Below are 11,026 nucleotides of genomic sequence, written 5' to 3'. Positions count from 1 at the left end.
CTGGTTATCAGAAGGGGGAAAGGAGAAGATTAGTTGTGTGTCGTCTGCATAGCAATGATAGGAGAGACCATGTGAGGATATGACAGAGCCAAGTGACTTGGTGTATAGCGAGAATAGGAGAGGGCCTAGAACTGAGCCCTGGGGGACACCAGTGGTGAAAGCACGTGCTGCGGAGATGGATTCTCGCCACGCCACCTGGTAGGAGCGACCTGTCAGGTAGGACGCAATCCAAGAGCTAAGGTAACTGAATTAAATGACTATCGCCCCGTAGCACTCACTTCTGTCATCACGAAGTGCTTTGAGAGACTAGTCAAGGATCATATCACCTCCACCCTACCTGATACCTTAGAACCACTCCAATTTGCTTACCGCCCCAATAGGTCCACTGACGATGCAATCGCCATTACACTGCACACTGCCCTATCCCATCTGGACAAGACGAATACCTATGTAAGTATGTTGTTCATTGACTACAGCTCAGCATTTAACACCATAGTACCCTCCAAACTCGTCATTAAGCTCGAGACCCTGGGACTCGACCGCGCCCTATGCAACTGTGTCCTGGACTTTCTGACGGGCCGCCCCCAGGTGGTGAAGGTAGGAAACAACACCCCGCTGATCCTCCACACTGGGGCCCCAGAAGGGTGCGTTCTCAGCCCTCTCCTGTACTCCCTGTTCACCCACGACTGCGTGGCCATGCACACTTCCAACTCAATCATCAAGTTTGCAGACGACACTACAGTGGTAGGCCTGGTTACCAACAATGACGAGACAGCCTACAGGGAGGAGGTGAGGGCCCCCGGAGTGTGGTGTCAGGAAAATAACCTCTCACTCAACGTCAAAACAAAGAAGATGACCGTGGACTTCAGAAAACAGCAGAGGGAGCACCAACCCCATCCACATCGACGGGACAGTAGTGGAGAAGGTGGAACGTTTTAAGTTCCTCGGCGTACACATCACGGACAAACTGAAATGCTCCACCTACACAGACAGCGTGGTGATGAAGGTGCAACAGCGCCTCTTCAAACTCAGGAGACTGAAAAATTTGGCTTGTCATTTAAAACACTCACAAACTTTTACAGATGAACAATCGAGAGCATTGTGTTGGGCTGCATCACCGCCTGGTACGGCAATTGCACCGCCCTCAACAGCAAGGCTCTCCAGATGGTAGTGCGGTCTGCACAACGCATCACCGGGGACAGACTACCTGCCCTCCAGGACACCTACAGCAACCGATGTCACAGGAAGGCCAAAAATATAATCAAGGACAACAACCACCCGAGCCACTGCCTGTTCACCCCGCTATCATCCAGAAGGCGAGGTCAGTACAGGTGCAATAAAGCTGGGACCGAGAGGCTGAAAAACAGCTTCAATCTCAAGGCCATCAGACTGTTAAACAGCTATTACTAACATAGAGAGGCTTGCCGCCAACATACAGACTCAAATCTCTGGCCACTTAAATAAACTGACTTAATAAAGGTATCACTAGTCACTTTAAATAACGCCGCTTTAATAATGTTTACATTTCCTACATTACTCATCTCATATGTATATACTGTATTCTACACCATCTACTGCATCTTGCCTATGCCGCACGCCATCGCTCATCCATATTTTATTTGTACATATTCTTATTCATCCCTTTACATTTGTGTGTATTTGTGTGTATAAGGTAGTTGTTTTTGTATAAGGTAGTTGAATTTGTTATATTACTTGTTAGATTTTACTGCATAGTCGAACTAGAAGCACAAGCATTTCGCTACACTCGCATTAACATCTGCTAACCATGTGTATGTGACCAATAAAATTTGATTTGAATTTTGATTTGATTTGATTTGACACACATAGCTTACACAAGCTGCAAACAATGAACAAAACAAACAAATCCTGTCAAGAGAATAATTGTACAAGTTAAATCACGTAAAAGCCAAGAGAGAAATTACACAACATATTTCACAAGCAGCAACTTTTCAGTAGGTATGAAAAACTTTTTCCCAAACATTGTAACCAAAATGTATTCCAAAAGCTATGTTTAAATGAAGTACTACAGAACCCACAGACTAGACAACGCAATAGCTGCCAGCTGGCTAACTTAGGCTGTGTTACACAGGCAGACCAATTCAGATCTTTTTTCTACTAATTTGTCTTTTGACCAATCAAATCAGATCTTTTCAAATCAGCTCTTTTTCAGAGCAGATCTGATTTGTCAAAAGTCTAATTAGTGAAAACAAGATCAGAATTGTGCTGCCTGTGTAAACGCAGCCTTACTGCCTTGAGTTGTTGATATATCAGCTGAGTGTATATTTCTAGCCTGAACAGCCAGTCGTCATCACTGTTTGATTGATTGATCATGTTCAGCTGCATGTCGTTGTGATGTCATACCGTTAGCCCTCTTTGTGTGAATTTCAAAAGTCTTTCCTTAACTCTTCGCGTCCTCTCTCCTCACCTTGGTTGTTTAAAATCTGTCCCTCCACAAAGACATACAGCTGAGAATGCTCAATCAATAAGCCAGTGATTGGATGGCAACTGCAGGTTCAGGCAATAAATACACACCAAGCTGGTATGTCAACTAAACAAGGCAGTAAGACATTGAGCCACTAATTGTGGAGTAGTGCTTTGGCTGGGCTGTTGGTGGTTTAAGGCTTTGATATGGCTTTTGGAATTAATTTGGGGTAAGATTCTTTGAACAGTGTGTTTCAGGTCTACTGCAAGGTTGCTGCTTGTATTTGCAATGTTGATGTGTAATGGCCATGTCTTTTCTTGACAGGATTGTGTTCCTTTGCTCATTGTTTGCAGAACACTCAAGTTTTACATGGGCTCCACGTGGTAAGGCATGAACACCAACATTGTCACTTTTGTCAGACCAACCTTCAAGTTTGTCACTGAATCTATAACTTCCCTTTGTTCTGTTTAGATGCCCAGAGAGTAAGAGGCTATGGGTTTTCTGGCTCTTCCAGAATGGAAGTTGAGCAGAGGCAAACAGGTGGCAGCTATCCCCAGGATCAATTCAGACCAGCCTCTCGTGGCTCTATCCCCAGCAGCTTTACCTCTGCCCAGACAAAGGGTAAGAGGACCCGTGCCAAGAATACTGACATTAGCCTCTCTGGTTCTATAGCCAGTGGAGCCTCTGCCATCCACAACATGCATCAAACCAAGGCCAGCAGAACCTATAGTCAAAGTGTCTCTGACCCCAGTGCAGTAAGGCCAGTTTCAAGTTGGGAGGCAAAGAGAATTCAGCCCTACACTCTTCATCCAGTACAGCCTCACTCCAGCAGCTCTGGTTTAGTCCAGAATCCATATGGTATGTTTAATGTCCACAGTAGAACTGCCTCTAACCTGAAACCATCTACTCCAAACTATGGCTCTACCCAGAGTGGATTGAAGTTCTCCACCTCCAGACAACCCACCAAGGCCTTGTCCAGACTCAGAGTAGAGGAGCCCCCAGCCTCTATGGTCAAGCTGCTACCCTCACCCGCTATGTCCAGGACCTGAAGCAAGGGAGCAGCTTCTCTACCCTGGCTTCCAAGGGACCAATAGAAATCTCTGCCCAGTCAATTTCCACTCCTGACCGTCAAGTTCCCTCAAGTGGTTCTTCATTTAGACCAGGTCCTCTGAGTTTTGGTTCTACTCAAGGTGGGAGTGCAGCAAAAAGCTACAAGCCTAGCTTCTCCCAAGATGTTATGCAATACCAGAGCAGCTCTGCCAGTAGAAGTGTTTCAACTTCCAATCAATATGCCCAAACCTCTGGCCAGAGACTAGATGGAGCAAGTCGCGGCATGCCCACTTCCAGCCTGGCCTCTCGCTCCAGTCTTTTTTCGCCCTAGCTCTACAGCTAGTGGAAACTCCTATGGAGCCTTCAAGCCTGGCTCTGACCCTGGTGCAACACCAAGCCAAAGCCTGTTTACCTCTAACCAGGGTGGAAGGGGTTCAACATACAGCCAGAATCTCCTTGCTAAACCTGCCCAAAGGAAGTATGGCCAAATGTCTGCTCATTGGGGGAGCTACCAGCCCAGCTATGCTGCCAGTAGTGGGCCAGTCTCCAGCCTCTTCAGTTCAACATTCATCCAGAATGCTCCTGCCACAGCCCAGAAGTCAAGTGGCTCTAAACCTGCCCCCAGTCAACGCTATCAGCCCAGCTATATGTTCAATGAAGTGAAGTCCAACACTAGCTCTGCCAGAAGTCCCACCCAGATCCTCTTGTCTAGCAGCTATGGCCCTACCCAGAGCAGGACCAGCAGTGCCATCTCAACCACCCCTCAACGCTTTGCCCAGACCAGCATCCACAGCATCCCAGAATTGTACGGCGGATCTCCAATCTACCGGCTCAAAGACCCTACTCGGTAGGTGTAGTGCCTCCCCTAGCAACTCAACCCAGCTCTTCAAGTGTCGGCAAGCCACAGCCAAACCACACTATCTGCCAAGCAGAAAGGCCCCAGCACTACCTATGTCTGAGTCCAGAGCTTTAGGGGAGTCCAGAACATGACGAAGTGGGATCTGTAGCCACCAGTTGAGGTGAGATTTCGGTTTCTCTGTATTGTTATGCCACTTGGGCTGTGTAGTTTACACAGGCAGTTTATTGATCTTTTTGCTGATTGGCTCTTAGGCAAAAGATCAGAATTTGGCTACCTGTATATATGCCGCCTTGGACCTGTCTTTGCTTTCATGTATGCTTGTTACTATCTTGTCTTCTAGGTGCTGTGACCTGGAAGTGTTGTCAGGACTTCTCTCCTTCAATTGTTTTAAATAAAATTGACTTAAACATTTTAGTCTTGTTTTTCTTTAGTGTTTGCAGACAAATGTTTTGAATGCCTTCAAAGGAATGTCAGTGTGGTAATCAGGTTGATTGTTCCAGTAGAAGTTCTCTGGCATTTGACAGGATCACTGGACCTCTGCAGTCAATGAGCCTGAAGCAGAGTTTTGTGCTTGATGCCATTAATATTAATGGTGGCTCTAATGCACATCGCTTTCTATCTCACTAAAACCCTCCTGAAAGTTCTGATTGTGAAGTACTTCAATAACACCCCCCTCCCCCAAAAATAAGATTTCCATTGTCTGATCATCCAGAAAATGACGACAAACTATTTGTCACATGCGCTGAGTGTCGACTTTACCATGAAATGTTTACTTGCAGGCCCTTAACCAACAGTGCAGTTCAATTTAAAAAAATTGTTCAGCAGGCTTGGGGCGCCATTGAGCTTTTGTTCCTAGGCCTGGCACTTAAACTGCAAACCGATCAGGGTGCAGCTGTAGAACCTTCTGGGGACCTATGCCAAATCTTGTCAGTCTCCTGAGGGGGGAAAAGGTTTTTGTGCCCTCTTCGTGACTCTCTGGGTATGTTTGGACCATGAGACTTGATTGGACACCAAGGAACTCAACTCTCGACCCGCTCCACTACAGGCCCGTCAATGTTAACGGGGGCCTGTTCGGCACACTTTTTCCTGTAGTCCACAATCAGCTCCTTAGTCTTGCTCACATTGAGGGAGGTTGTTCTGGCACCACTCTGCCAGTTCTCTGACCTCCCTATAGGCAGTCTTGTTGGTGATCAGGCCAAACATTCCTGTTACTGAGCTCAACTCCATGTTTCAAAATGAGCTGTTCATCTTGCCTCATATCTTATGTTAGCATGACCAATATACATCTAAGAATATGACTGTCAGAAAGGAAACTACTGGGACAACAGGAATAGCAGCATTGTCATTGGAGTATTTGTATGTGGGGTTTTTTACCTCGGGCCCCGTTGACTTGTCGCACATGGAATTTCACCTTGCAAACCTTGTTTGTGCCTGCTTGACCAATCTGAATCAAACATCCACCAGGTATGCTCCATATGGAGCCACGTAGGACACTTCTCTCTAGCTCTCCCCCACCAGTCTGGCAGGTGTCATCTGATTGATGGGGATCATTACTGTCCCCTGCTGGAAGCATGTGAGCAGGAGCAGCCAGTGTGTGCCATCATGCCCCTTATCCATGATGAGGATATCTGTCACAATGTCCCACTTTCACCCTCACGTCTTATCAGACACATGGCACTGCTAACCAGCCTGGGTTCAGATAGTATTACAAATCAATCCATGTCTTCTGCTGTGCTTGGTTGAGTGTGCCTGGCACAGTGGAACCAATCACATATTCCCAGAAGTACAAACCTGTATCCTGCCCATCTGGCATTCCAGACAGGATCAAGCAAACGCTGAAAGTATTTGAAAAATATCGAATACTGTTTGATCCCGTGTCTGACTAGTTAGCCATGGAGTAAAGATTCAGAATGTTCCCTTGGGTTTTAGATGTTAAAATATTGTTGACACATTTGTCTTTTACACTGAGGTGTATGACTAAGCCAGGAAGATCACACCAGTTTGTCACAGTAAAATAAACAGAGAGAGAGAGCAACACCTCGCATGCATTGACCATCCATGTGTGGTGGCTCAAATCAAAGATGCTATTTCCTGCCAGAGGAAGTGGAGGCACAGACATCATTTTTTAGGAGCCGTTTCCTTTTCTCTCTTTTTCCATAACGCATGGCAACATTCATACTAAAGAAAGAAAATAAAGACAAAAATAACGTTCACGCGGAAGACAGAAATGTAAAAAATACAAAAAGTCTTCCTTTCACTGGCATCAGCAGAAACGATCGGTAGATTTGCAGGAAGAGGAGAAAGGTGTCTTAAATCGTACTGAAAATGAGTTTATATTAATCAACAAAGGATGGAGGTGACTCTTCTGTTCTCTCTAATGGGAGACAACACTCTCTTCTCTGTTCGTCAGGCCATTCAACAATCTGCTTCACCCATGATGTTTCATCATCATAAGAAGCATACAACGTACATCTTGCTCTCTCTTTCCATCTCTCTCTCTCTCCACGCTCTCTCTCTCTCTCTCACGCTCTCGCTCTCACACACACTTTCAATTTAATTCAAAGGGCTTTATTGGCATGCTAGAAACATGTTAGAAAGCCAAAATAGAAAATGATTGGAAGAGCCCTCTTTGCTGTTTGTTTTGGCTTTGCTTGGCTTGGTCTGAATTCAGAATTGCCCACAAAACAGATGCGGTATGGTTTTGTTTCCCATGCACTTCCTACAACAGTTTATCTGCGAGACAAGGTAGACCAACCATACATTCAACCCATAGGAGAGAGAGGACATCATACGCACTCCAATGTATGCCCTACTTTCACTAATCTTAATGGCTGGCCCTGGTCAAGGGTTCAAGGATGACACTCAGTCTCTGGTTGAAAACAGTTTTCTGCCCCTTCCAAAAGATAGAATTTGTAGATAATTGGCCCTCTTTCTGGGACTCACCCACAAACAGGACCAAGCCTGGCCTGTTGAGGAGTGACGGACTCCATCCTAGCTGGAGGGGTGCTCTCATCTTATCTACGAACATAGACAGAGCTCTAACTCCTCTAGCTCCACAATGAAATAGGGTGCAGGCCAGGCAGCAGGCTGTTAGCCAGCCTGCCAGCTTAGTGGAGTCTGCCACTAGCACAGTCAGTGTAGTCAGCTCAGCTATCCCCATTGAGACTGTGTCTGTTACTCGACCTAGGTTGGGCAAAAATTAAAGATGGCGGTGTTCGCCTTAGCAATCACACTAGAATAAAGACCTCCTCCATTCCTGTCATTATTGAAGAGATTGTGATACCTCAGATCTCAAATAGGGCTACTTAATGTTAGATCCCTCACTTCGAAAGGCAGTTATAGTCAATGACTAATCACTGATCATAAACTTGATGTGATTGGCCTGACTGAAACATGGCTTAAGCCTGATGAATTTACTGTGTTAAATGAGGCCTCACCCCATGGTTACACTAGTGACCATATCCACCGCACATCCCGCAAAGGCGGAGGTGTTGCTAACATTTACGATAGCAATTTCAATTTACAAAAAAAAAACAACAACGACATTTTTGTCTTTTGAGCTTCTAGTCATGAAATCTATGCAGCCTACTCAATCACTTTTTATAGCTACTATTTACAGGCCTCCTGGGCCATATGCAGCGTTCCTCACTGAGTTCCCTGAATTCCTATCGGACCTTGTAATCATCGCAGATAATATTCAAATTTTTGGTGACTTTAATAATCACAAGGAAAAGTCCACAGACCCACTCCAAAAGAATTTCGGAGCCATCATCGACTCAGTGGGTTTTGTCCAACATGTCTCTGGACCTACTCACCGCCACAGTCATACTCTGGATCTAGTTCTGTCCCATGGAATAAATGTTGTGGATCTTAATGTTTTTCCTCATAATCCTGGACTATCGGACCACCATTTTATTACGTTTGCAATTGCATCAAATAATCTGCTCAGACCCCAAACCAAGGACCATAAAAGTCGTGCTATAAATTCTCAGACAACCCAAAGATTCCTTGATGCCCTTTCAGACTCCCTCTGCCTGCCCAAGGACGTCAGAGGACAAAAATCAGTTAACCACCTAACTGAGGAACTCAATTTAACCTTGCGCAATACCCTAGATGCAGTTGCACCCCTAAAAACTAAAAACATTTGTCATAAGATACTAGCTCCCTGGTATACAGAAAATACACCGAAATGGCGCCACACCAAACTGGAAGTCTTCCGACTAGCTTGGAAAGACAGTACCGTGCAGTATCGAAGAGCCCTCACTGCTGCTCGATCATCCTATTTTTCCAACTTAATTGAGGAAAATAAGAACAATCCGAAATTTCTTTTTGATACTGTCGCAAAGCTAACTAAAAAGCAGCATTCACCAAGAGAGGATGGCTTTCACTTCAGCAGTAATGAATTCATGAACTTCTTTGAGGAAAAGATCATGATCATTAGAAAGCAATTGCGGACTCCTCTTAAATCTGCGTATTCCTCCAAAGCTCCGTTGTCCTGAGTCTGTACAACTCTGCCAGGACCTAGGATCAAGGGAGACACTAAAGTGTTTTAGTACTATATCTCTTGACACAATGATGAAAATAATCATGGCCTCTAAACCTTCAAGCTGCATACTGGACCCTATCCCAACTAAACTACTGAAAGAGCTGCTTCCTGTGCTTGGCCCTCCTATAATAAACGGCTCTCTATCCACCGGATGTGTACCAAACTCACTAAAAGTGGCAGTAATAAAGCCTCTCTTGAAAAAGCAAAATCTTGACCTAGAAATTATAAAAAACTATCGGCCTATATCGAATCTTCCATTCATCTCAAACATTTTTGAAAAAAGCTGTTGCGCAGCAACTCACTGCCTTCCTGAAGACAAACAATGTATGCGAAACGCTTCAATCTGGTTTTAGACCCCATCATAACAGTGAGACTGCACTTGTGAAGGTGGAAAATTACCTTTTAATGACGTCAGACCGAGGCTCTGCATCTGTCCTCGTGCTCCTAGATCTTAGTGCTGCTTTTGATACCATCGATCACCACATTCTTTTGGAGAGATTGGAAACCCAAATTGTTCTACATGGAGAAGTTCTGGGCCTGGTTTAGATCTTATCTGTCGGAAAGATATCAGTTTGTCTCTGTGAATGGTTTGTCCTCTGACTAATCAACTGTAAATGTTGGTGTTCCTTAAGGTTCCGTTTTAGGACCACTATTGTTTTCACTACATATTTTACCTCTTGGGGATGTCGTTTGAAAACATAATGTTAGATTTCACTGCTATGCGGATGACACACAGCTGTACATTTCAATGAAACATGGTGAAGCCCCAAAATTGCCCTTGCTAGAAGCCTGTGTTTCAGACATAAGGAAGTGGATGGCTGCAAACTTTCTACTTTTAAACTCGGACAAAACAGAGATGCTTGTTCTAGGTCCTAAGAAACAAAGAGATCTTCTGTTGTATCTGACAATTAATCTGGATGGTTGTACAGTCGTCTCAAATAAAACTGTGAAGGACCTCGGCGTTACTCTGGACCCTGATCTCTCTTTTGAGAACATATCAAGACTGTTTCAAGGACAACCTTTTTCCATCTACGTAACATTGCAAAAATCTGAAACTTTCTGTCCAAAAATGATGCAGAAAAATGTATCCATGCTTTTGTTACTTCTAGGTTGGACAACTGCAATGCTCTACTTTCCGGCTACCCGATAAAGCACTAAATAAACTGCAGTTAGTGCTAAATACGGCTGCTAGAATCCTGACTAGAACCAACAAATTTGATCATATTACTCCAGTGCTAGCCTCCCTACACTGGCTTCCTGTTAAGGCAAGGGCTGATTTCAAGGTTTTCATGCTAACCTACAAAGCATTACATGGGCTTGCTCCTACATATCTTTCCGATTTGGTCCTGCCGTACATACCTACACATACGCTACGGTCACAAGACGCGGGCCTCGTATTGTCCCTAGAATTTCTAAGCAAACAGCTGGAGGCAGGGCTTTCTTCTATAGAGCTCCATTTTTTTAGGAATGGTCTGCTACCCATGTGAGAGACGCAGACTCAGTCTCAACCTTTAAGTCTTACTGACGACTCATCTCTTCAATAGGTCCTATGATTAAGTGAAGTCTGGTCCAGGGGTGTGAAGGTGAATGGAAAGGCTGGAGCAACGAACCGCCCTTGCTGTCTCTGCCTGGCTGGTTCCCCTCTCTCCACTGGGATTCTCTGCCTCTAACCCTATTACAGGGGCTGAGTCACTGGCTTACTGGTGTTCTTCCATGCCGTCCCTGGGATGGGTGCGTCACTTGAGTGGGTTGAGTCACTGACGTGGTCTTCCTGTCTGGGTTGCCCCCCCCCCCCCTTGGGTTGTGCCGTGGCGGAGATCTTTGTGGGCTATACTCGGCCTTGTATCAGGATGGTAAGTTGGTGTTGGAGATATCCCTACAGTGGTGTGGGGGGCTGTGCTTTGGCAAAGTGGGTGGGGGTTATATCCTGCCTGTTTTGGCCCTGTCCGGGGGTTTCATCGGATTGGGCACAATGTCTCCTGACCCCTCCTGTCTCAGCCTTCAGTATTTATGCTGCAGTAGTTCATGTGTCGGGGGGCTAGGGTACATGTCACAATTCCCACATGTACGAGTTTGAATGAATGTGAAAGACAGAAAATGCCTAAAATAGACAAATTCATTAAACATT

At 45.2% G+C, this 11,026-nt stretch overlaps 1 long non-coding RNA gene across 1 annotated transcript; it reads left to right on the top strand.

The window, feature by feature from the left end:
- The first annotated feature begins 2,562 nt into the window (after positions 1–2,562).
- LOC115173740 (uncharacterized) lies at positions 2,563–4,766 on the top strand. Its single transcript, XR_003871659.1, has 4 exons — positions 2,563–2,672; positions 2,768–2,826; positions 2,915–4,512; positions 4,693–4,766. It is a non-coding gene; the product is annotated as an uncharacterized LOC115173740 (long non-coding RNA).
- The last annotated feature ends 6,260 nt before the right edge of the window (positions 4,767–11,026 follow it).

The sequence above is a fragment of the Salmo trutta genome, chromosome 34, assembly GCF_901001165.1.
Source record: "Salmo trutta chromosome 34, fSalTru1.1, whole genome shotgun sequence".
NCBI classification, from domain to species: Eukaryota; Metazoa; Chordata; class Actinopteri; order Salmoniformes; family Salmonidae; genus Salmo; species Salmo trutta.
This window is presented reverse-complemented; position numbering and strand designations above follow the sequence as displayed.